The 25,493-nt window shown below is 41.0% G+C and overlaps 1 long non-coding RNA gene across 1 annotated transcript in view; it reads left to right on the top strand.

The window, feature by feature from the left end:
• Positions 1–25,493, top strand: part of LOC120638607 — a 77,885-nt gene that overhangs the window by 34,266 nt on the left and 18,126 nt on the right. The window contains exon 2 of the long non-coding RNA XR_005660345.1: positions 10,182–10,338. This is a non-coding gene — a long non-coding RNA (uncharacterized LOC120638607). The remainder of the gene's footprint in view (positions 1–10,181; positions 10,339–25,493) is intronic.

Genomic DNA, 25,493 nt, shown 5'->3' with positions numbered 1-25,493 from the left:
AATTCTGTTGTGCTCTTCCAAGCACATAGTACAGTGTTCTGCACATAGTAAGTGCTTGGTAAATACCATTGATTGATTACCTTGACTCTTGATTGGCCCACAGTTCTTGATTGACAGTTGCTCCTCAGTATACCGCAGAATGTGTGTTGCTCTCCTCAGCCCAGTACTTCCCTGCATAGGCACTGGGGACCTCCCCACGGCCTCTAGAAGTGAGAGGGCCAGGGCCAGGAGGGAGCTGATAAAATGTGTAAATTTGGGAATCCTGAGATGGACCCTGAGTTAAGTCCATTGGTACAAGCTCCTTAAACCTTTGTTGTGCCAGTGTGGACAATCCTGATTACCATTAGCTTGGGTTGCCACTGTGTAAATTTAAGTCAAAAAAGGAAGATTCCATTAGGAAGTTTTTTTCAAAAGAAGGAGCAGAATTTAATGGGATTTTCACCCATTCATTCAGCTTTGGGAAACCAAATTCAGTTGGTTGCACACAATTTAATCTTTAGCTTTATTATTACAGTTTAAATTTGGATCTGAAAGGCTGGGTGTTGAACAGTAAATTGGCAAATTCAGCAGTAATCCCCCCTAAATTTTCAAATAGTAGTGGAAGGTACTTATTGAGCATTTTGTTATGTGTGTTAGGCTGTTGGGAAATAGAGGAATAAGAGTAGGAATACTTTCCTGCCCACAAAGAGCTTATATGCTAAATGGAGAAGCAAACAACTATATTTATGGGAGCTGTCAAATGAATAATAGAATGTAAGATTGAATTCTAAGGCTGGGTATAAATAAGTTCATAAGTGTTAGAGTTGGCTGATGGGTTTTTACAACATTAGATGCTGGAAAATTAATTGGCAAGTAGAAACAGATAATTGCTATTTTATCCAGATTATTGCCCCAGTTTTCCACCTCAAGAAATAATAAGGTCCTGAGCTTAAAATGCAAACCACCAACTGCAGTTATGTGATAAAATATCAGTTTGCAAAAGTCATGTAAGTCTAAGATGGATACAGAAAGAATATAACACTTACATATTCATTCTTAACAAGTGTAAGATCAGAAAATTAACTTAAACACTTGATTGTTCATGTATACTTCACTTTACCCCTGTTCTCCCACATTTTTAAAAGGTTTTATCTTCTGATAATTTTTGTGGATGTCAGTCATTAGCATTTGAGTAAGTACCATATATGGGTCATTGTACTTATGTTTGAGAGAGTACAATAAAATTAGTATACTTGATCCCTGTCCTTAAGGAGTTTGCAATCTAGCAGGGGAGACAAGTAAATAAATTACTGTCCTTCAGGATTTACAGTCAGCAGGGGAAACAGTTAAATTACAGATAGGAGGAATTTATAGAATGTATATTATTTGCGTGTAGGGGACATGAAAGAGGTGAAGTGGCATTTGAGACCTATAAAATTGGAGATATGAAGGGAGAGAGAACTCTGGGTCTGGAGCGGGGAGTGAGGAAGAGTTTGGTGGTGGGAGGCAAGAAGGAGGTACAATGAGTGAGGATGAAAAGTGTGAGCTGAAATACTGTTGGAAGGAGAGAGCTGATGGAGTGCTTTAAAGCCAATAGTCAGAAGTTCCTGCTTGAAACTGGCTTTTGAGGAGTGTGGAAATGTTTGTGGAACGTTTTGGAAAAATAATCCACTTCAAGTAGAAGCAAGGTTGGAGAAGGTGTGGTCAATGAGGAGGCTGATGCATTAGTAGAGACAGGGTATGACAAGTACCTGGACTAGCATGGTGGCCTTTTGGATGGTGAGGAGGGGGTGGATTTGGGAAATGTTATGAAGGATGAACTGACAAGAATCAATCAATCAAAGGTCTTTATTAAGTGCTTACTAAGTGCAGAGCATTGTACAAAGCCCTTGGGAAAGTACAGTACAATAGAGTTTGTAGACATGATCCCTGTTCTCAACAGGGTTTATTTTAATGTATGTAATTTATTTTAATGACTGTAATTTATTTCAATGTCTGTCTCCCCCTATAAACTGTAAGCTCGTTGTGGGCAGGGAACATTTCAACAAGCTCTGTGGTATTCTCCCAAGGGTTCAGTCCTGTGTTCTGTACATAGTAAGGACTTATTTTGTTTTTATATGTTTTTTGTTTCTATGATGTTTGTCAAACACTTACTATATAATAAGTGCCGGGGTAGATAGAAAATAATGTCAAACATGGTGCCTATCCCTTGTGGGACTCACAGACTTAAGTGGGGAGAGCAGGCATTTAATCCCCATTTTACAGATGAGGACAGATTTAGAGAAGTTAAGTGACTTGTCCAAGGTCACACAGTAGGCAAGTGATGGAACTGGGATTGGAACCCAGGTCCTCTGACTCCTAAACCCAAACACACAGTTTAAAGTGTTAGAAAACACAACTCTACCCAGCAACTCAATTCCACCACAGTGCTCAGACCCAGGCAATTGATCAATCAATTAATGCTATTTATTGAGCATTTACTGGGTGCAGAACACTGCACTAAGCACTTGGGAAAGTACAATACAATGAAATTGGTAGACATGATCCCTTCTGCCAAAGAGCTCTCAATCTACAGGGGTGATGGACATTAAAATAGAGTAGAAATGGGAATAGAGTATAAAAATATTTACCTAAATATTGTGGGGTTGGAGTGAGTATCAAAGTGTTACAGGGTATACAGCCAAGTGCATAAGAGACATGGAGGGGAGGATAGAGAGGGAAAATAAAGGGCTTAGTCTGGGAAATTCTCTTGGATGGAGGAGCTTTGATTTTAGTAGGGTTTTGGAAGTGGGTAGAGTAGAGGATTATGAATGAGCAACAAAGAGAGCCAGGCCCAAGCTTGGAAGTATCCTATATATGTGAGATCACCGATGCATCCCAGGTCCTACCTCAGTGCTTTTCACCTGCTTGTTGAACACTCAATGAATGGCAACATTCTAGTTGCATTTCGAGTAACGTATTGGAATGCCCAAGACATTAAAGGCGAGAAAAAAATGCTTCTTTAATCAAAATGAGTCTGCCAACTTTCAGCCTGCAGCTTTTTGAAATACTTAGTGTCAGAATCAATCAAATCGGGGTGCTTCTGCCTCCTGGAAACCTCTACAAGCCCTGGGAAAAAATGCCTTTCCTGCAGTTCTGATAAGTTTCTAGCATATGGAAGACATATGCAACTCTTCTGAATTCACCTCTTGCCACAAACGTCTAGCTAAAAATCACCAGTATTATGTCGAGTTCCTCCAGGAAAATTAAGCTGAAAGTAAGAGCTAAATTGGGGCCCTGGTGGTCTCAGTTATCCCGAGATTCCTGGAACCCAAAGGTTGAACGGGGCCATCATTTTGCTGCAGGCCCAGTCACACCAGGCCTAGCCAGCTCCTTTTTCAAGCATTCTAAGACAAATTCAGGATGCAGAGTTACTACTTTCCACTGTAGCATTTACAAAGTGACAGCATAGGTCCCTGCCTTGTAAGTGCAAAAATTATAGATCTTACAGGGTGTTTGTCCCCCTGGGAAAAAAAAATCCTTTAAATCAATTTTTTTAAAAAGGGTATGTGAATTCAGGAGCCAGGTTGAAGACAGCTCCACTCTTCAGTGTCCAGTCATAGGAAGGCCAGAACACAGTACCCAAAATTCTGGGCTTATCAATTGCTACTCTTTTATATATACATATGGTTGTTCTCTGGATTCAAAGACACCACTGATGGTGAAATTCATTCATTCAATTATATTTATTGAGCACTTACTGTGTGCAGAGCACTCTACTAAGCACCTGGAAAGTACAATTCAGCAATGAACCCCTGCCCACACCGAGCTTATAGTCTAGAAGGAGGAGACAGACATCAAAACAAGTAAACAGGCATCAATATAAATAAATAGAATTATAGATATGTACATATATACACAAGTGCTGTGGGGCAGGGGGGTAGAGCAAAGGGAGTGAATCAGGGCAATGAGACAGGGAAGGGGAGCTGAGGAAAAGGGGGGCTTAGTCTAGGCAAGCCTCTTGGAGGAGGTGAGCCTTCAGTAGGGCTTTGAAGGCGGGAAGCGTGATTGGTGGATTTGAAGAGGGAGGGTGCTCCAGGCCAGAGGTGTAGGACGTGAGCTAGGGGTTGATGGCAGGACAGGTGAGAATGAGGTACACTGAGAAGGTTAGCACCAAGGCAGTGGAGTGTATGGGCTGGAATATCAAAGAAGAGAAGGGAGGTGAGGTAAGAACAGGCAAGATGATGGAGAGCTTTGAAGCCAATACTGAGGAGTTTTTGTTTGATAATGGAGGTTGATAGGCAACCACTGGAGATTTTTGAGGAGCGGGGTGACAGGCCCAGAACACTTCTGTAGAAAGATAATAGGTACGTGTGGGGGATGTGCAGACAAAAAAGCTGAGCCTTGATTCCTCAGGCTTAATGTTTGCAGTAATTGGTGCTTTTCTCTCTCTTGCCTCCTTGTCTCTTGGTTAGTAGCAGGTTGGAAACCCCAACACCCCAAACCTTCTGAAGATGCAAACAGCCATTGCATTTCTGTGGTCCATTCTGGTCTTCCTGGTCCAATTTCATTCTGAATAATGGAACTATTTTCACAAACGTCTCTGTTAGAGGCCACTAGCACTTCTGAGAGAGCACCAGTCAGATTTGCCCCATTCCCTGTGTTCAAATTAGAATATAAGTTAGAAAGCAAGGCTCAGATTGTGTGTGTAATGACGAGCACTTAGACAGGAAACAGTATTTGGTGACAACAGTTTCATGGAGCCAGGAGAATTCTTGATTTCTCCATAAAAAAAAACAACAACCCAGAATAGGCCCAATTGCACTCTTGCAGAGCCCCACATTAAGGAACATATTATAATTCTCGTCCTGTGTCTGCCTTTAAGCATAAGCACATGACTATTTCTTCTGACACCACGACCCCCTGGATTCAGCGCAGATATGTGTTGCTGGAAGAATGCTCCCTAATCCGCGCATCGCTTCCACCCAGCATGCACGGTGAAAACATGCATCCAGGCAGAACTGGGCATGTAATCAAGGATGGCTATTTAGTAGCAGATTATTCCTTTGTGATTCATCTCGGTTCCTGCATTTCCATCTCTTGGCTTTATCTACTTCTGGACCATTACATCCATCATTGCACCTCCACTAGAGGGCAGGCAGGGAAAAGAAGAAAAGATGAAAGCAAAAGCATCATTTTTTTTTATTTTTTTTTTCTTTATGGTATTTGTTAAGCGGTTACTATGTGGCAGGTGCTGTACCAAGTGCTGGGAGTAGATACAAGCTAATCAGGTTGGACAAAGTCCACAATCCATGTCCCACATGGGGCTCACAGCCATAATCCCCATTTTATAGTTGAGGTAATTGGAGGCACAGGGAAGTTGTGACTTGCCCGAGGTCACACAGCAAGTAGACGAGCCAGGATTAGAACCCAGGTTTTTTACCCCCCCAGGCCCGGACTCTATCCACTAGACCACCCTGCTTCTCAATTTTGGAAGTTGATTGCACATATGTTAAGCCCCACACTAGGCCCTGAAACTTTGCTAAATAATTTAGGTAAAATGCTTTCTCTCTAATTCAGTTATCTATCTTCAGGACTGCAGTATTTTTAACGATATACATTCACCAAGGGGTCCAGTTGGACAAGGGAAATGACCATTCCAGCCCATCACAGTTTTGGGCTATAGGGCATTGCATAGCCTGGGATGAGGGCAATCAATCAATCATGCTTATTGAGTGCTTAGTGTTTTCAGAGCACTGTATTAAGCACTTGGGAGAGTACAGTATAATACTTTATAATATATATATATATATAATATTACCAATAATAAGTTGGTAAACTTGTTCCCTGCCCAAAATGGGTTTACAGTTTAGAGGACCTCTAAGAGAACTCTAGACATGTGCTACCAGAACCCAATGAGGACAAGGTATGAGGTGTGAAGAGGAGGGCTGAGGCTAAGATCACCTCTAGGCCAGAATCCAACTCAGAAGGTCAGCAAGTCTTCAAGGGGATTTGGGGTTACTTGTGTAGTCCATCTCCTCTTCAGGCCAATCTAGTCTCCTTTGGTAACTACTGTATGGTCCTGTATTCTAGAGATGAGGATCTGAAACACCGTGTAGTCCATCACATACCCAGTTAACTTACAGGATAGGTCAAACTAACACATTAAATGGGCATTTCGACATTTAGGGCACGGGCCTGGATTCTAATCCCGACTCCACCACTTGTCTGATGGGTGACCTCAGGCAAGTTCTCTGGGCCTCAGTTATCTGATCTGTAAAATGGTATTTTAAGACTGTGAACCCCATGTGGGACAGGGACTGTGTTCAACCTGATTAGGTTGTATCTACCCCAGCACTCAGAACAGGGCTTAACATATAGTAAGTGCTTAACAATAATAATAATAATGTTGGCATTTGTTAAGCGCTTACTATGTGCCAAGCACTGTTCTAAGCACTGGGGTAGATTAAGTTCACAAACTTAATCCCCATTTTACAGATGAGGGAACTGAGGCACAGTGAAGTTAAGTGACTTGACCAAAGTCACAAAGCAGACAAGTGGCAGAGCCAGGATTAGAACCCACAACCTCTGACTTCCAAGCCCAAGCTCTTTCCATTGAGCCACTGTTATTATCAGCAGTAGTACTATTACTTAAGTCTGGAGCAGGGGACAGGACAACATTACCAACTACTTTATATGAGAATTTCTTTTAATGGAAATATTAACTGCAAAGGATCCATGTCTTGCTTACTATGAATTATTTCCTAGTCCTTAAACAGGGGTCTTACACACAAGAGCTGGGTCTGCATAGCTCAGATGAAATATAGGATTAGCTGTTATCCAGTGGATTTGCTCCTTGTAGGCACTCTGAACGTTATCAATCATCCTCAAGGACTGGAGCCATATCTTTGTTAGACCGAAAGGCCACTGGTCCATAGAAGGACAAACCCTTGTCCCTTGTCCCCGCTCAGAATCAGTTGGAATATTCTGGGAGGGACCAAGTGGGAGGTTTTAATCCCATAACTTTTATTTTTAATGGTATTGGTTAAGCTCTTACTGTGTGCCAGGCACTGAAGTAAGCCCTGGGGTAGATACAAGCTAATCAGGTTGGACACAGTCACTATCCCACATGAGGCTCACCGTCCTAAAACCATTTTACAGAGGAAGTAATTGATGCAAAGCGAAGTTAAGTAACTTGCCCCAGATCACACAGCAGGCCAATGGCAGAGGCAGGATTAGAACCCAGGTCTTTCTGACTCCCAGGCCAGGGCTCTAGCCAACAGACTATGCTGCTTCTTTAATGATCTCTCACTTCTTTCACTTTGTCTAAAGGTCCTAAATATAGGATGACTGACAATGGTTCTGGTTTGGGGTTTATACAGCTAAGCAACTCCAAATTTGTTCTCCTGTGGAAAATGCCATGTCTGACTCTAATAATTCTGTTGTGTATTCCCAAGCACCTAGTACTGTATTGTACATCTAGCAGGGGTTCCTATAAATATTAATAGTGATGATTTAACAGAAAATCTACTTTGGGGACTGAATTATGCAGTTGAACTGAGGGTGTGGATACTTAATCTTCTTAGGCTGAGCAGTCCCAGCCAATGGATGCTCATTAAATGGCTTATGATGATATGCAGAGTTTATTAGTTGTTTCTGGTTTAAAAGCCTACACTTGAATGTTCTACAGTTTTCTGTAGTAATTAAAAGTTGGTTGTATCCAATCATGATGTTCCCACAAGGAGCCAAACATCTTTTTTACAAAACCCCAAACTCTACTTGCATCTTTACACATGTTATTCACAAAACATGAATCTTTTCCATTCATGTGTATCAATCTTCATTTACAAGTTCATTTAGAGAAGTACTGTGGCATAGTGGAAAGGGCATAGGCCTGGGAATCAGAGGACTTGGGTTCTAATCCTGGCCCCACCACTTGTTCTGTGCCTCAGCTTCCTCATCTGCAAAATGGGGTTTCAATACCTGTTCTCCCTTTTTCTCAGACTGTGAGCCCTGTGAGGGACCTGATTATCGTGTATCTACCTAAGTATTTAGTATACGGTGCTTGGCACATAGTAAGTGCTTAACAAATACCATTTTCATTATTGTCGTTATCAAAGTTGTGAGACAAGTTATAATTTGGGTTGTAGATTATATTAAGGATTTGGGATCATTGGGCTGACTAAACATCTTATTTTTAGTTGGACAGCAAGCGAAGCCTGAAAACCCCCTGACTTGTTTTACAGTTTTCCTCCTTTTCATTGGAACATCAATCACAATACTAGATGCTTCTTTCAACAAAATTTGAAGTGGGTCTAAAATGAGGAGCTTGTTAACCTGTTACAATAGGATCTTTGAGGTGCAGTAAAACAATAGCATTCTTCACTAGAGGCCCTTAATGATGCTGGTGTTTCACCACAGCAGATGAAAGGGAAAAAAATTGAACAAGATTTGAACAATTGAACAACAAAAAATTGAACAACAAACCTCTGAACAAGATTCAAGTTGAGTACTTTTTATGTATTGAATTAGTATGGAGCAGGTACAATCAGATATCAAAATTCAATAAAAAGAACGACAATGAACAAAAATCAGCAGTAAAGAAGTATTTGTCCCAAGTCAAATATTGAACCTTGACTTGGGGAAAGAGACCTAGAGCCTCTAGCGAGTTGGCTGAGTTGAAAAGGTCAATTTAATCTCCCTTTCTAGGCCAGTCTAGGGAAGGTAACGTTACATCTGTCTCAAGGAAAAAAGTGATCACCTTTTTGAAGAGGATATGGCAGAAAAGCAGTTTGAGTAATCTCTTTTTTTCAAAGATGTGAGATGAGAATTCTCTGTCAATTTTCTCCACAATATATTGCCTTTCATGTAAAGCGTATTAAGCACTCAGATAGTGCTGGACATTGAAGGGAACTTACAAAATACATGGATCCAGCTTTCTCTGTAGTTATAACCAGAAGAAGAAATTTATGGTGTGTGTTTTATTTTAGAGACAATGCACTGACCTTAATTCCTTGACCCAAGGAGTAGTATCCATTAAGAACCTGATTGTGAACTCTGTGTGGGCAGGGAATTAGGCAAGTAAACATGGGAAATGCCACTAATCGTTTAAACAACACCGGGTATGTGGAAAACATATCACAGAAATAAGTCTTTAGGAAGCTTGCAATCTAATGCTGGCACCAGACATAAATTGTCAAATATACAGTAGGTAAGAATAGCTAAACATGATAAGAACCAAAGTAAGCAAGTTTATAACTATGAAAAAGACATCCCAAACAGATCTACTCATGCTAAGTGATTTTAGGCTAATTGGGTGGTGTGTCTGGGGGTTAAGGAGTTAGGCAGGGAATGTCTCTTGGAAAAGGTGGTAGATTTTAAGGAGGCTTTTGAAGGTGGGGAGGGGTGTAGTTTGGCAGGCTTGAGCAAGAAGGGTTCCTGGCAAAGGAAAAGCCATGAACATTGGGTAAGAGAATAGGTAATGTAAGAGAAGCAATATGACCTAGTGGAACGAGGACGGGCCTGAGAGTCACAGGACCTGGGTTCTAATCCCGGCTCTGTTAATTGCCTACTATGTGACTTTGGGTAAATCACTTCCTTGCTTTAGTTGCCTCATCTGTAAAATGAGGATTAAATATCTCTTCTCCTTTGTGTCCAGACTGTGAGCACCCTGTGAGACCGGGACTGTGTCCAATCTGATCGACTTTTATCTACCACAATTCTTAGAACAGGGTTTGACCCATAGTAAGCACTTAACAAATACGATTAAAAATGACGGGAGAGTCAAGCGCGTAGTACAATTTAAAATTACCTTGGAGGACCCAGGATTAAATACTGGTGTTTAGAAAGAGAAAAACAGTTAAGAAAATAGGAGCCAGTGGAAAGCCCAGGCAGTCCATTATAATGTGTCCTTTTATAGATACTGAAACATTGCATTTTAGATGTCCTTCTCCAAGAAGCTACAAAATGTAATAATTGGTATTTAAGTGTTTTTGATGTGCCTACAACTGTGCTAATCATTGAAGTAGATATAAAATAATCAGGTAGGATAGCAAGCCACCTAAGGCAGAGAACAGTTTTTTAATCCTCATTTTACAAATGAGGAAACTGAGGCACAGAGATGTTAAGTGACGTGACCAATGTCACCCAGTAAGCTGAGTGACGGTGGAGCTGAAATGAAAACCTGAGTTTTCTGACTCCCAATACTATGTTCTTTCCACTAGGCTACACTGCTTCTCAGCCTCCAGAAAAGGAATTGCTTAGTTGTTGTTGTCTGAAGAAGAATGTGGAATGATTGGGAGCAAGCAGGATGAGGCCTATAACAGCAGATCCAACCTGCAGGACATCCGGAGCGATCCTGGTTGCACTCCACATCAAACAGTAAGTAGACTGTGAACTGAGGTTGCAGGGTAATTGGCTTTTTAGGTTTGGTCCTTCTGCCAGACTGGATTAATATGATGAAGTGCCAACTTAATGTAAGCCCCATGAACTTATTAAAAAAGAAAGCTATGGAGCAACTAAAATGCAGTCAGCCAGGAGGAGTGAAATATCTGTTGAAAGAACAGAACAAGAGAGCTAATTTTGCCTATTTCATTAGCATTTTACTGTTTATCTCCTAGGAGAAGAATGGGTGGTAAAAATGTTTAATCAAATTTGTTATTATTTCTAAGGCTAATACAGGGTGAACTTTGACTTTATGAATTCAAAGAATCACTATTTTCTCAATGAGTGGACTGTATTGAGCAACGATTGGGAGCAGAGCAGTGAATTAAGCCCTTGGGGGAGAGTACAACAGAAAAAATGGATTCATTCCCTGGCCTCCGAGAGTTTACAGTCTAATCTGGGAGATCTTTGGTTCTCCAGCTTATCCTTTGTCAACTTTCCACATATTATTCCCCTTTCATTTTGGTTTAGGTTCCACCTGATCAACGTAGCATTGTAAAGTCAATCAGGGTTTCCCTAGGCCCTCTCCTTTCTACTGAGATAAAATAAGTGGAGGTGCAGACTCCCCATGATTATATTTACCTTGAGAATCACCTTGTTAGGGAAGAAATAGAGAAGTTCCTCTCAACCTGAAAGTGGTATATAGTTTTCTCCAATAAATCGTAGAGTATTTTTCCTCCCTCTCACTGCTGTAGTCTTGCCTGGAGTAGGAAAAGACTTTGAATCTTTTCTAAATTTTTTTTTGGTCTAGAATGGATGAGCCTAGCCCAGTGTTGGACGAAGAAGGGAGGAGGGGAGGGGGGCAGCGTATATCACTGTCATCAATATCAAGTGCAGAGCACTGTATTAGATACTTGGGAAACATGTAATGCACTTAGAAGATGAAGCCCCTGTCTGAGGAACTTAGAATCTAATAATAGAGACAACATACACACATTACCAAATAAACATGTTAAAGGATATGAGAATATATCTAAATACCCAATTAAATAAAACGTTTAGGTATATAATGTTCAAGTGGGAGTTATGCCCCTTGGAGAGAGCTTTTTTGGTGGGCTTTGAAGGAGGTAAGGGAAGTGGTTTAGAAGAGGGAAAGCAGATAGTGCCACAAGCAGTAGAGCAGGGATGGGAGAGTTCCTTGTGGAATAGAATTAGGTTGCCTGCAGGTAACTCAGGAATCTGAATGAAATCAAAATGCTGGGTTCCAGCAAGACCTGTAAGTAGGCACCTCACTGCCAACAAAGTATTTAATAAAACTCAGATTTAGAGATGGCACTGTGAAGCATACCCAGGCGACGACTGGAGAATTATTTAATACCTAATCCTGGCTCTAGTGTGTGACTTTGGGCAAGTCAGTTATACATGTGATCCATGGCATAGTGGAGAGAGCGCGGGCCTGGGAGTCAGAAGGTCATGGGTTCTAATCCTGACTCTGCCACTTGTCTGCAGTATGTCCTTGGGCAAATCACTTCATTTCTCTTTGCTTCAGTTACCTCATCTGTAAAATGGGTATTGAGACTGTAAGGCCTATGTGGGACAGGGACTGTTCCAGCCCAGTTTGCTTATATCCACCCCAGTGCTTAGTACAGCGCCTGGCACATAATAAGTGCTTAACAAATACCCCAATTATTCTTAACTTCTCTTTGCCTCAGTTCCCTCATCTGTGAAATGGGGATCAAGACTGTGAGCCCAGTGGGGACATGGACTATGTTCAGAATGATTACCTGGTATTTACTCTAGTGCTTAGTATATGGTCTGGTAGATAGGAAGCACTTAACAAATACCATTTTAAAAATGTCAAATAAGTTATCCTGGACTGTTATTTAGAATTTAGGCAACCTAATACAGTATAAAATTTATAGCCCCTATTCATGAACTTCACTTCTACTTTTGAATCACCTCTCAGTAGGTATAACATTCTGTACATATCAAACATGTTTGTTGACATTGCCTGGGGTCAGAGGTCATGTCTGGGTTGACTTTCTAGGGACTAGACTCAGTATGGGTTCATGGGCAGTCGTGTGCTTACTACTGTACTGTAGATAACGATGATGTCAGTTGTTTAGTTAGAAACCATTGTAAAACAAATGGTCACAGTCGAGTGATTGGAACATGACAAAAGCTAGTTAGAGCTAACCACAAACCACAATTGTGTTTATCTTGAGAACAGGACAAATGGTCACTCTGCCCTTCTTATTTTTCTTTTTTTTAAAAAAAAAAACCATAAGGTAGCGTTTGGAAAGATACTAAATACAGTACTTAGGTGAGCACAAATGACCTTACTCTCCCAATTCCAAATAGGAAGCAGAGTAACTCTGAACATTTTTCCAGCTAATACGCTGTATATAACTCTCTGCCTCCGTACCGCAAGTGCCTCTCATTAAGCAGTGTACCAAAATGAGCAGGAGAAATGGAGCACCTTCCCCACAAAGATAGACTGAAAAGATGAGGGCTGAAATACATGGAAAGTCCAGAGAGAATGGATATTACTGAAGCGTAAAAATTAAGTGTGGACAAAGCCATCTCAGAAAGAGGGGTATTCCATTACATCTTGAAGATGGGAGGTTTGAGACAAACAAAAGGAAGCACTTTTTTTTAATAGAGCGGGTGCTAAGCATATGGGATTCATTACCACAGGAAGTTGTGCAGACTGAAAATATCAATAGGTTCAAGAAGGGTTTGGGTAAATTAATGGATGGGAGATCCATAATGGGTTATTAGAGGGAAAGTTTGGGATATAGAGGAAAAAGTTAAGGGCACTAAATGGTACATCCATAACCATTAGGATGGATGTCAAGCTAGGAACCCTCACATGGTTCCTCCCGGCATCTTTTGTTCAGTCTGTTCGAAGTAGAGATATGATCTGATCCAGTAACACTCTTGAGAAATGCAACCCAATTAACATATTTAATTTCAGGGAGAATATTATTAATAACAATAATAATAGTAACAATAATAATCATGGTGTATAATAATTATAATGATGGTATTTGTTAAGTGCTTACTATGCGCCAAGCACTGTTCTAAACACTGGGGTAGATATAAGGTAATGAGGTATCCAGTGTGGACCTCACAGTCTTAATCCCCATTTAACAGATGAGGTAACTGAGGCACAGAGAATTTAAGTGATTTGCCCAAAGTAACAGCTGATGTGACAGATCCTGGATTAGAACCCAGATCCTCTGACTCCTAGGCCCATGTTCTTTCTACTAGGCCACACTGCTTCCCTGATTGAGTTGGAATGGAAGTTGTCAAACACTTTGACAACTTGTCAAACACTTTGAATCCAGTCCCAAAACCTCCTCTAGCACCTGAGACTTTAATTTTACCCAACCTCAGCATTTGCACACACAAGTTTACATGTACGTTTATAGAAAGACATATAGAGGGGGGTTAATGGAGCGAGGGAGGGAAGGAAGAGCACAGAAAGGAAGGAAGGCCCGAGTTATAATCCTGGCTCTGCCAGTTATCTGCCGTATGACCCGGGGTGAATCACTTCACTTCGCTGTACCTCAGTTCCATCATCTGCAGAATGGGGATTTGATGCCTGTTCTCCTTCTTACTTAGATGTGAACCTCACGTGTGACCTGATTATGCTGTCTCTACCCCAGCCCTTAGTACAGTCCTTGGCACATAGTGCATGCTTAACAAATACCATTATTTTCGTCATTATCACTCCTGATGACTATCATGTGAGGCAGAATTGCCCTTTCTCATATAGATGGAAGCTGTGACCATCTATCAATTTCTGTGTCACTCCTGTTGCCAGATTTTGCACAATAAACCGATACGTTTTTGGAGAACTTGAGCTCTTCATATCTGCACATCTCTGCAGGAGTGACATGTGAGTCAACAGTATTTCCAGCTGAAGCTTTATTCATAGCCTTCAGTCCTTCTGACATGGTTGGGGGGATACATGGCAATGTTTAATGGTGGGAAATTGTTCCAGTGGAAGTGATATAGAGATGTATTAAGTAGATCCAATGCACTTTATTCAGGGTTTAGGGAAGTACAATGGAAGCCTGAAACATGTTCCTTCCCATAAAAGCTTATACTCTAATGTTTATCTTTATCTATAGAGAGATATGATTGTATATATATATATATATATATTTCACTCAGTGTGAAAGTAACCAAGATTGTAGATGATCCACTGAGAGCATTGTTGAAGAGTTCAGCCACCTATCCAGGCCTGCAGTTCAATCCAGCAGAAGTTGTGATGCCTTAGAATTTAAAATCAAGCACTTAGTCAAGAGCTGTGCACACAGTAAGCACTCAGTAAATGCCACTGATGAAGTAGGATTCATACCACTGAACTTAGGCTGTAGGATGCATAGAGGTTTTGGAGAAATGTCTCACTGTCTTTGCAATCAGCTGCTGCGTACAGATCCTTGATTTTTCACTATGAAGTCTATGTTAGCTGCTTGGTCTCGCTGCTGTTTGTGTTGAGCCAATCTTGGTGTTTTGGCAAGGCAAAGAACATCTGCAGACCCGTTGACTGTGGTGACTCTGAAAAATGACTATGCAATCACAGTCTGTGTTATTGGATTATGAATGAGTCAAGAACCTGATGTTTGGTTGGCTGGTTTGCCAGATATGGTAACCAGGGCCAAAGTTCATATGTAGAGAGGCAACATGGCCTAGTGGATAGATCACGGGCCTGGGAGTCAGGAGTACCTGAGTTCTAATCCCATTTCATCACTTTTCTGCTGTGTGACCTTGGATACGTCACTTCACTTCTCTGTGCCTCAGTTACCTTGTTTGTAAAATGGGGTTAAGGCTGTGAGCCCCATATGGAACAGGGACTGTGTCAAACTGGATTAGCTTTTATCCACCTCGGCATTCAGTTTCTGGCACATAGTAAGCCCTTAACAAATACCTTTAAAAAAATTAAAATGTAGTGTTATTTTGTGTGTGGCCGGCAATGGCAGAGTCATGACAGCGCAGCTCAATTATCAGTCTGCTGGCCACAGTGAATCAATGGGATTTATTGAGCTCTTACTGTGAGCAAAGCACTACTAAGTGCTTAGAGAAGTACTAAAAAAGAGAGTTTGCAGGCAAGATCTTTGCCCCCAAGGAGCTTGCAGGTGTGTGGAAGACACAGACATTGAGTAATTTCAGAGAGGGGAATGGTAGAGGAAGGATCTTTATATAAGTGCTATAGGGCTGGAGGTGGAGTGAGTACTGAAGTGCTTTAAGGGGTACACTTCCAAGAGCAGATGCGATGCAGAGGAGAGGGCACATAGGGTGGGGAAATGAGGATATAGTCAAGGAAGGTCCCCTGGAATAGATATGACAAGACAATGACCAGACAGCATGCCTGTTTTGCTCGTTGTGGGCAGGGAGTATGTCTCTTCCATTGTACTCTCCCAAGCACTAAAGTACTGTGCTGTGCACACAGTGAGCACTCAATAAATACAACTGATAGACTGACTCTTAGATGCCTGTGATGGGAGGTTGGGATGCATCCATGTAGTCTTATGTTTTGCAGATGGCCAGAATGGCATGTTTGCAGTTACCAGTGGAGTACTCATGTATACATTAATAAGAAAAGTAGCATTTGTGTTTGCTTTACCTTCACCATACCCACCTAGGATGTTGGGCCACATTTCAAAATTGCTACCAATTCTGCTACCAACTCTAGAATGATGAGGTTGTCCTTCTGCTAGACAGACTAGAGGGCATTTTCTCAGTACTCACTCATAGATGTGCTCCTAGATCATCGCTGTGACATTTAGTAGCAGGATGTGTCTGAGATGAGAATGGGTGGGGACGGGGAGGAAGGAAGGGAGAAGAAAACAAATCCAGAAAGAAGGACAAAAGGAGGAGCAGGGAAGTATGTAGACAAATTGGAAAACGTAGCTAATCATACAAGATATGGAATAAGAACACGCCCATCCAAAGCTGAAGGAGGTGGGAGGAGTAGAGCCACAGAGTGAGCAAAGGTGGTTAATCAGAATATTTGTGAGGCAAAGATGGTTCCCTCCATCTTACATATGCTAAATTAGCCATGTCACTCTTCCAAGATTTCGAGTTTGGCAGGCTAACCCACAGGCTGCCTAGGGAAAGTGGTGTTCCCCCAGCAGTGTTGTGGAGATTGCAAGTAGATTCAAACACTGACTTTAGAAGATGGATTAAACCTAGTTATTTATAAATGTTTCACTCACTGAGCCCTTATCTGCAGAGATATAAAAAGGATGGTGACAATGGCTGCCTTCAAAGAAAAAGATATGTTATTTCAAGGATGTTAATGCAATAAATCTTTCTAGTTCAAAGTCTATATGAAGATGGAAAGGAGGAGATTCAACCGTGCTGATATAACAGGATGCATGCTCCTCCATGCATGTGTCTCCAAGCACTCCATTTTGGGATGTTCTATCTGAAACTGTATAATCCTCTCTCAATCCCTCACAGTCGAGTCATTGTCATTAAATTGATTTAACAGTGGCTTTAAGTGCGTGCTAGCCCACCATTATTCCTACTGGCCTAAGACCTTGGCCGGGTAGGGTTGTAATACAGTATTGACTTTGACCTTTGGCACCATCGTCCTAAATGACCCATTGTGCCATGTAGCATTTGGTTTGTCCAGTAGAGGCAAATCTTATCCAAAACTTAATCTCTGCTTATTAGGACAAAGCCATTTTGAGGAACTCACACATTTATAAGAAAAAATTTTCAAGGAAAATGCAAGATTGGTTCACGTCCATTTGCTTCATATCTGAGATTTTTGTTTAGCAGCCAATAAAAGGGAACAATCACATAAATCACCCCCCCACCATCTTGAAAAATGAGCAAGAAAGTTGAGTAATGGTGCAGTCAGAACTTTTGTTGTTCAACAACCTGATCCCAATGAGATGTACTGCAAGGAGGCTTCAAATACCAGTTGCTTGCAGTGAGCTTTTTTTTTTTTTATCTAAACAGTGTGCATGATGCCGCACAAGACTAAACATAATCCAGTTTGATTTGTGTTGCAGTGGTTCTCCAAAGAACAAATCTGTAAAATTACAGCATGTGAAAGCTTAACACAGTGATATAAAATGGCGATGGCACGGTTCATATCTTAAACTGACAGACTGATAGTGATTATTGCAAGGACAATGCCCTGCATATGTCAAACAATTTGCAAATAATTTATGTCACCTTATCCCCCATTATTGTTTTTGCAGAGGACATAAACCGTGTCACCAATATTAAACTGTCTGCAAAAAGAGCCGAGCTCAGCTTTCTCCTCCTGGAGAGCACAGAGCAGACTGCACCGAGACATACGTGCACAGGGACATCATTTGTCCAACGTCTTACACAATGTGAAGGTTTTTTACTTGAAATGCCAACCTATGTGGCAGATGATGTATGTGTTTCTTCAGTCCCGTGATTACCAGCACAGAGCTGCTGTGCAGTGCTCTTCACCTCATCAGTTCCACAAGCTGCACTCCAAGGTGTGTGAAGCATTTGCAGAGAGATGCCTTCTGACACCTAGCAAGGCAGAAGCGTTCTGGTGTGAATATTTGACTCCAGATTTGGTTCCAATCAGGGTCAGATTCTGACCTGCAGGAATTAGAGGGAGTAGAGATTTAGCACTCTAAAATAGCAATTTGAAAACTAAAATTAATGTATTTGGAAGGGCACCGTTGCTATCTCCAGGTTGCCTCCCACCCCCAGTGCTAGAGCACTGACGGTCTCTGATTCTTTAAAAGTGAAGGGAGAGCGATGCGGGTTTTTGTTACCGCTGGTTGCAGAGATGAATTCTTCCATTTGCTCTCTACGAAAGGTGCTGCTGTTGTCTCCTGCTTGCAACAATTCAATCATGTTGAAAATCCCCCTGAAGAGCTCGTTTTCTCTAGCATGGGATGAAGTGTCAAACATGTTGACTTAAGTATGATCTTCTTTGAGCACTCTGGTAATGCTCTGAAAATTTGGAGTAGTGGGTTGGCCTAAATACAGCTCAGTTCTTCGTAGCTAGCATTTTCCCTGTGCCTTCTGGATAGAAAGCGACAGCAGAATTAGGCAACATCCTTCTACCTGAGTAATACGTGATGAGGAGTCAGAAGAAACGGTTGCAGGCATGCATGTTTGTGGAGGTGGGCACGGCCTGTGTCCTGGAACATGATTTTTTCCCATAACTTGTGGTTTATCAAGAACACAACCAGAGAACCAAGAGTCCTTCCAAAGAATGGTTGCCCAAAGTACTGGAAGGACATCTCTTAGCTGATGAAATTCACTAGACATGGTGGGCTGAATTATTACAAGCCAACTTTAAACTTTCATTTTCTTGGAGAGGGAAAAAGGGGAGAATGACCTAAAAGAGAGCTTCTTAAGAGGGCAGATTGGGATATAAAACATCCTTTAAAGATGATGAGTTAAGTGTAAATATGTCAGAAACATATGTGTTCATTTTCATTTAGCAGCCAGAGGTTGGTTGTTGTTTTATTAATGTTGAAGAAACTCGAGAAGACTTGAAAGTATTCCATTTTTGTTCTCCACCATTTGCTAAGTTTGGCCATAAGTACTATATTTTGAAAAAACTGAATTTAAGAAAATGTAACTGAAGAATATGTAATGAGGAAAAGGAAATCACCTTTTTTTTTCAAAATAGGTTTTCTAAATTTTTAAAAGATCTTTTATTGTCATTCTCCTTTGAAATCTGACAAAAGCAAAAATCTGTTCATTGGCTAATCTGATGAGGTCTCCCATTTCTGGCCCAGTAAGGAGTCTATTTCCTCTTTGGAGCCAGTAAGGCAGCTTGGTGGAGGTACAAAGGGATGTTGCTTAAAGAACTAAAGTGTCCTTTTTCTTGCTGAAAGTCACTGGCAAGGAGAGAGGATATTAGTGTTCCCTCCTCTGGTTTCTTGGGTATTTCCACTAGTGGTCAGGTGCAGGTAAAGGCAGTGGACCTGTGCTGTTAATGACATGTGAGAGAGACATCATTTGGAAGTTCTTGGGGACTTGGAAGTGCTGGGGACTTGTAACATGAAGCCACCTGACACAAGGGAGTTGATTCTGTCTTGGTATATCTCCTTCAAATGGGCTCTGACAAAATAGGGAGAGTGATTTCCTTGATAAGTATATCGCAGACCTACTGTGTATTCAGTAAAGTGTCCCAGCCTATTATAGTGGCAAAGGATATTTGGAAGGCTCTTAGAGATGAGCTGCTGGAAGCAAGCATCAAAGAGTTTTGCTAATGATGATGGTGGTGGTGGTGGAGTCTCTCATGAAGAATGATGGATGAGCAGGATTGAGGACTTGTAGTTGAAGTTGACACGCGGGGCCCTAGTGGGGTGTGAGGCCTTGGAGGAATAGGTCACTGCTCCCGAACTCAGTCCAGGGTCAGGATTAAGGATGTAAACTTTTGCTTTCCACACCAACTAGCTCTGCCACTCAAGCAGGGAGAGGCCGGGCTCTCTGAAGTACCAATAATAGCTCCATTTCCCCAACCTTAGGGGCTGCTTTGGGCACAAACATTGGATTGTCATCATAGCTTGCACCTGAATGTCTCTGGGGGTTTCAGTTCAGTGTTTGGTCATTTGATTTTTTTTCTTCTCAATATTACTGATAATTGATCTAGGCTCATTCATTTAATCTTATTTATTCAGTGCTTACTGTGTGCAGAGTACTGTACTAAGTACTTACTGTGTGCAGAGTACTGTACTAAATGCTTACTGTGTGCAGAGTACTGTACTGAGTGCTTGGGAGAGTACAATACAACAATAAGCAGTCACATTCCCCACCCACAGCAAGCTTGCAGTCTAGTTGAGCCACTCCTTTACAGACTCCTGGACTTTTAGCTTGAGACTCTAAGCTCACTCTGGGGCAGGGAACGTGTCTACCGACTCTGTTATATTGTACTGTCCCCAGCGCTTAGTGCACACAGTAAGCACTCAAATACGATTGATTGATTGGTTGATTGTAGAAAGGCCAACCCAGGGCCTCCATAAATTACCAAACCAATTTGAACCACTCAATGAAACAGTGACCACTCTTGGGCTGACCTCTTATTAGCCAAGCCTGACCTGTGCACTTAGTTTTTATATCTGACATCCAAATGTCTGGTCAAATGGGTTCATTAGGTGAAAAGTTGAACTCCCATAATCACAGCCACTAGTACTTGTCTATGACATACAGGAAGTAATAGAGACCACTGTTAATGGCTCACGTTGTTTCAGCAGTGGCAAGTCTGTGTGTTTGGGTTGGTGAATTATTTCAAGAATTTGTGAATGTGTTTTACTTAGGATTCCACAACTGCATCATTTTATTTTAAGCACCTCTCAATTCATTGGGCCAATATGTGGTGGCAGTCCAAAAAAAACCAACAGCCCTTAGGCATTATCCGAGATAGATAGGAAACTAAAAAGCCTTAACTTCTGGTTGCCACATCCTAGAAAGGATGGAGTAGAACTGAAAAAGGTTCAAAAAAGGGCAGTCATGTGTTCAGAGGGCTGGAACTGCTTCTTAATAAGAATTGACTGAAAAGATTAGGGCTAAAACAAACAAAAGGATCTGCATTTGGTATTCATTAACACAGGAAGTTAGACAGGCAGAAAATATCAATAGGTGAAATAAGAGTTTTGGATAAATTCATGGGTGAGAGGTCAGAGTAGATTACAGAGGAAAAAAGAGAGATTTTAGAAGGTACATCCTTAACTATGTTGTTAGATGTCCAGTTAATTTCAACCCTGACCGGCAAGCGACACTTGTTGCATTTGTTAAGGAAAATTGATGTACTATTGGTCTGATCCAGACTGGCATTGCTGTAGTCATAAGACAATTATAACTGAACACTTAATTATGTCAAAGGCCACCATTTTGTTCTTACCATTCGCCTTTTGCTCAAAAATAGGAGTCTCTCTGAATTCATTTTTGAATATCTTCTAAATAATTTGCACTAGTTTCATTATAATTTTGAATTTAAGCAATCTTTATTTTCGAATTGCCGTAACATTGATTGTAACAGGGCTGCTTTGTGCTTTGTCAGAATCACCCCCATTTTAAAGAGAAGGAGCTGCAGAATGACTTAAAAAAATTACTTAAGGTCTCCAAGTGAAAGAACCAAAGTTCTTTGGAGAAGCGGCACAATATAGTGGATAGAGCACGGGCCTGGGAGTCGGAAGGTCATGGGCTCAAATCCTGACTCCACCACTTGTCTGCTGTGTCACCTCGGGCAAGTCACTTTACTTCTTTATGCCTCAGTTACCTCATCTGTGAAATGGGGATTGAGACTGTGATCCCCATGTAGGATTGGGACTGTGTCCAACCCGATTTGCTTGTATCCACCCCAATGCTTAGTACAGTGCCTGGAACATAGTAAGCACTTAAATACAGTAATTATTATTATTATTATTACAGTTAGACTTTGATAGGCAAAGCAGCTTGTCTTGCTTAAGGAAAGGTGACATAATACAATAAAAATAAGTATACCATTTCCAAAAGGTATCAGTGCTAACTGATACCGAAAAGTTATTGAATTAATTTAATAATAATAATGTTGTTATTTTTTAAGCGCTTACTATGTGCCGAGCACTGTTCTAAGCACTGGGGTAGACATAGGGGAATCAGGTTGTCCCACGTGGGGCTCACAGTCTTAATCCCCATTTTACAGATGAGGGAACTGAGGCACAGAGAAGTTAAGTGACTTGCCCACAGTCACACAGCCGACAAGTGGCAGAGCTGGGATTCGAACTCATGAGCCCTGACTCCAAAGCCCATGCTCTTTCCACTGAGCCATGCTGAGTTATTCATTGTAATGTTGATATTAATATTGGGGGCATTCATTTCATGCTTGGAAATAATTTCCCTATCTGCTTAAAATAAAAACCAAATATATCTGCTTAAAGAAATAGGCTTTAAAAATTTCTGCCTTTGGGGCTATAAAGAAAAAATTTGACTAGGAATGGCATCCTCTCTGTCCTGAAATAGTTGGGAGAGGATGGATAGGAGTTTGGTTACAAGAAAATAGTAAGGAGGAGTGAATAAAAACTGGGCAGAACAAGCTGGTACTTTATTCTTGCTCTTGCAAGTCCCATTTTGTATTGGTAAAACCAGATAATGAGTAGCACTTTTTCTCTGTAACAATTCATTAATCAGAGAAATGATCCTTGTTAGTGTTTAGATGTTTTACTTAATTTGGTACCTCTGGCCTGCTGCCCCACTAGTGCCAAAATTATTATTTCTCACCCAGCAGGTGATAAATAACAACTTCAGTCATGATTAATACCATGAATTCTTCAACCTGACTAATGAAAAAAAAAAAAAGAGAAAGAAAGAAAGAAAGAAAAAAAGCCCTTGAAACCTCCCGAACAAGTGGGTGATAATTGTCGAGAGCCACTGGAGCTCTGCTCAGCTTGGAAGGGAAGAAATCCACAGGAAATGAAGCGTTTGCTAGCAGTCCAGCTGATCCTAAGAGGCTTCATTAAGCGCATCTCAGCAACAGTCTCCAGTTGTAGAGTGGTGCGAGACTTTTTCTGCCTCCTCCCATCCCCTAATACTGAGTTTTAACTAGCTGCAAAGAGAGAAAATATGCCACTTTGTTTTTGCTTAGAAGAGTTTAGGAATAAATGTTCAGTGAGTGATTAGATTTCATTACATGAGCGCTTAATACAACGTTTGCCACTTGATGTTTGTCTCCGTATTTAAATGAGAAGGAATAATCTCTCGTCATTTCTGTGTCAATGCCCAGAATACAGTTGTACCAGAAGTCAATGTTAGAAGGCCATGGGGAAGCTGACTGTCTAGTAATGATCAATAGCTAGACCATATGGTGTCATCAACTTGATTGCCATCATTTAGGACCGAGTAGTAATAATAGTAACAGAATGAAAATGAGTCCTTCACAGTGGACTCATTCTGGAAGGATCATAAATATGAGGAAAGAATAAAAATCACGCCGAAATAGATAAATGCTATAGTCTTGAGCTCACCTCAATTGCCTCGAGGGGTTCTGAGGGACTCAAGCGGGGCTCCTTGAAGTTGGTAAGAAGTTGAAAGATGAAAAAAGTGAATCTTAATGTCATCTCTTTAGGGAGGGGCTGAGTATTAAGCTCTGAAGTTAACTTCTAGAGAAGTAGTGTGCCTAGTAGAAAGAGCACGGGCCTGAGAGTCAGAGGACCTGGGTTCTAATCCCAGCTCTTCCACTTATCTGCTGTGTGACCTTGAGCAATTTACTTAACTTCTCTGTGCCTCAGTACCCATGTCTCTAAAATGGGGGTTGAGACTGTGAGCCCCACACGAGACATGGACTGTGTCAAATCTGATTAGCTTATAATTACCCCAGCTCTTGGTACAATGCCTGGCATATAGTAAGCCCTTAACAAATACCATTTAAAATTGTTTTCAAAAAATTGCCAGAAACATCCAGTCATCTTAAGAACCTGAACGGTATGAAACATTAGAGTTTGAAATTGCATATTTTTGAGTTAACATCTTCCGAAGTTTGTCTCTATTTTGAGTACCCCAAATACTCTAAATGAAAACACTTTAATTGCTTTTTAACTTTTTAACTCTTTGGAATACCCAAAAGGATTTCTTTTTAATTCAGCCATTTTTCTTCCCAATTACTGTTGCTCAAATTTGGGACCCTTTATTGGTCCACAGTCCTAGAGGCCCTGGGGATGAAGCAGAAAGGAAGAGGGGAGACACTTATATTCAGAAATAGTCCCTTATCCAATTTTTCAATGATGCTAATGGCCAGATTCCCAACACATCATTGAACTCTCAAAGAGTAGGACTGTAGGCCATGCTATTTCCAAGGAGCATTTCATCTTAAAACATGCAAAGTTTTGAAGACTTAGTATGCTATGTCATAGCCCCTCTGTGAAGTGGATGAATAATTTAATTCCTAATTGACAAAGGCCCAGATCTTATACAGAGCCAGGAATGAAATCCAAAACTCAGATCTCAGAACCCCATCTTACCCCATCATAAATTTTCACAAGACTTTCTGAAAATTGATATTAAAGGCAAGAGTCATGAAAATCCTGTTTTTAAATTGGCTCAGAGAGAGAGAGAGAGAGAGAGAGAGAAGCATTGTGGCTCAGTGGAAAGAGCACGGGCTTGGGAGTCAGAGGTCATGAGTTCAAATTCTAGCTCTGCCACTTGTCAGCTGTGTGACTGTGGGCATGTCACTTAACTTCTCTGTGCCTCAGTTACCTCATCTGTCAAATCTGGATTAACTGTGAGACTCACGTGGGACAACCTGATTACCCTGTATCTACCCCAGCGCTTAGAACAGTGATCTGCACTTAGTAAGTGCTTAACAAATACCAAAATTATTATTGGATTAGTAGACTATAAAAAAATCCCTAAGGGTGCTTTATTCATTGGCCTTAAAAAGCATTCAACACCACCAGCAAACCTGAACTCAGATAGGTACTAATAAGTTTAGTTGCACTGAGAAGTTAGTCTATCAAGAGACAATGATATGGCATATCGTTAATGGAGAAGAGATCCAGTCTTAACCTATTCAGTGACACCATGCCAAAGATCATCAAAGACACTGGTGCTAGAAAGGACTGTGGGAAATATTTCCTTACTCAAACATAAAAGTCCTTGTCTCAATCATAGAGGAATGCTTCATAGTGATTAATGGCCCATATGAGAAGTAAATGATAGTGAACTGCTTTGAGAAAAAAGCAAAAAAACTAATGATCCACCAAGGCAGAGGTTCTGTTCCAGTCCACACCTAGAATTCTAAAAACAAATATCGTTATTGATTAACAAGAGCTAAAAGTTGTGGGCGAGGAAAATGTATACCAACTCTGTTATATTGTATTCTCCCAGGTGCTTAGTACAGTGCTCAGCACACAGTAAGCGGTCAATAAGTACAATTGATTGTCCCTGAACTTTGCTAGGTGGCACCTGTCAAAGATGCAAAACTAAGTCTAAAGAAGTAGGAAAGTAAATCAAGAAGTCTCTCCTATAGGATAGGTCAGTCAAAAGAAATTCAAATTTTGACCACTTCTCAAGAGTAATAATTGTAATAATGACAACTGTGGTATTTATTAAGCACTTACTATGTGCCACCCACTGTACTAAGCACAGTCTAAGTAGGAGGAAGTAGGATTTAATCCCCATTTGACAGTTGAGGAAACAAGGCCCAGAAA

The sequence above is a fragment of the Ornithorhynchus anatinus genome, chromosome 9 (assembly GCF_004115215.2).
Source record: "Ornithorhynchus anatinus isolate Pmale09 chromosome 9, mOrnAna1.pri.v4, whole genome shotgun sequence".
Lineage (NCBI taxonomy): Eukaryota > Metazoa > Chordata > Mammalia > Monotremata > Ornithorhynchidae > Ornithorhynchus > Ornithorhynchus anatinus.
Note: the sequence above shows the minus strand (reverse complement) of the source record. Positions and strands in the feature narration are given on the sequence as shown.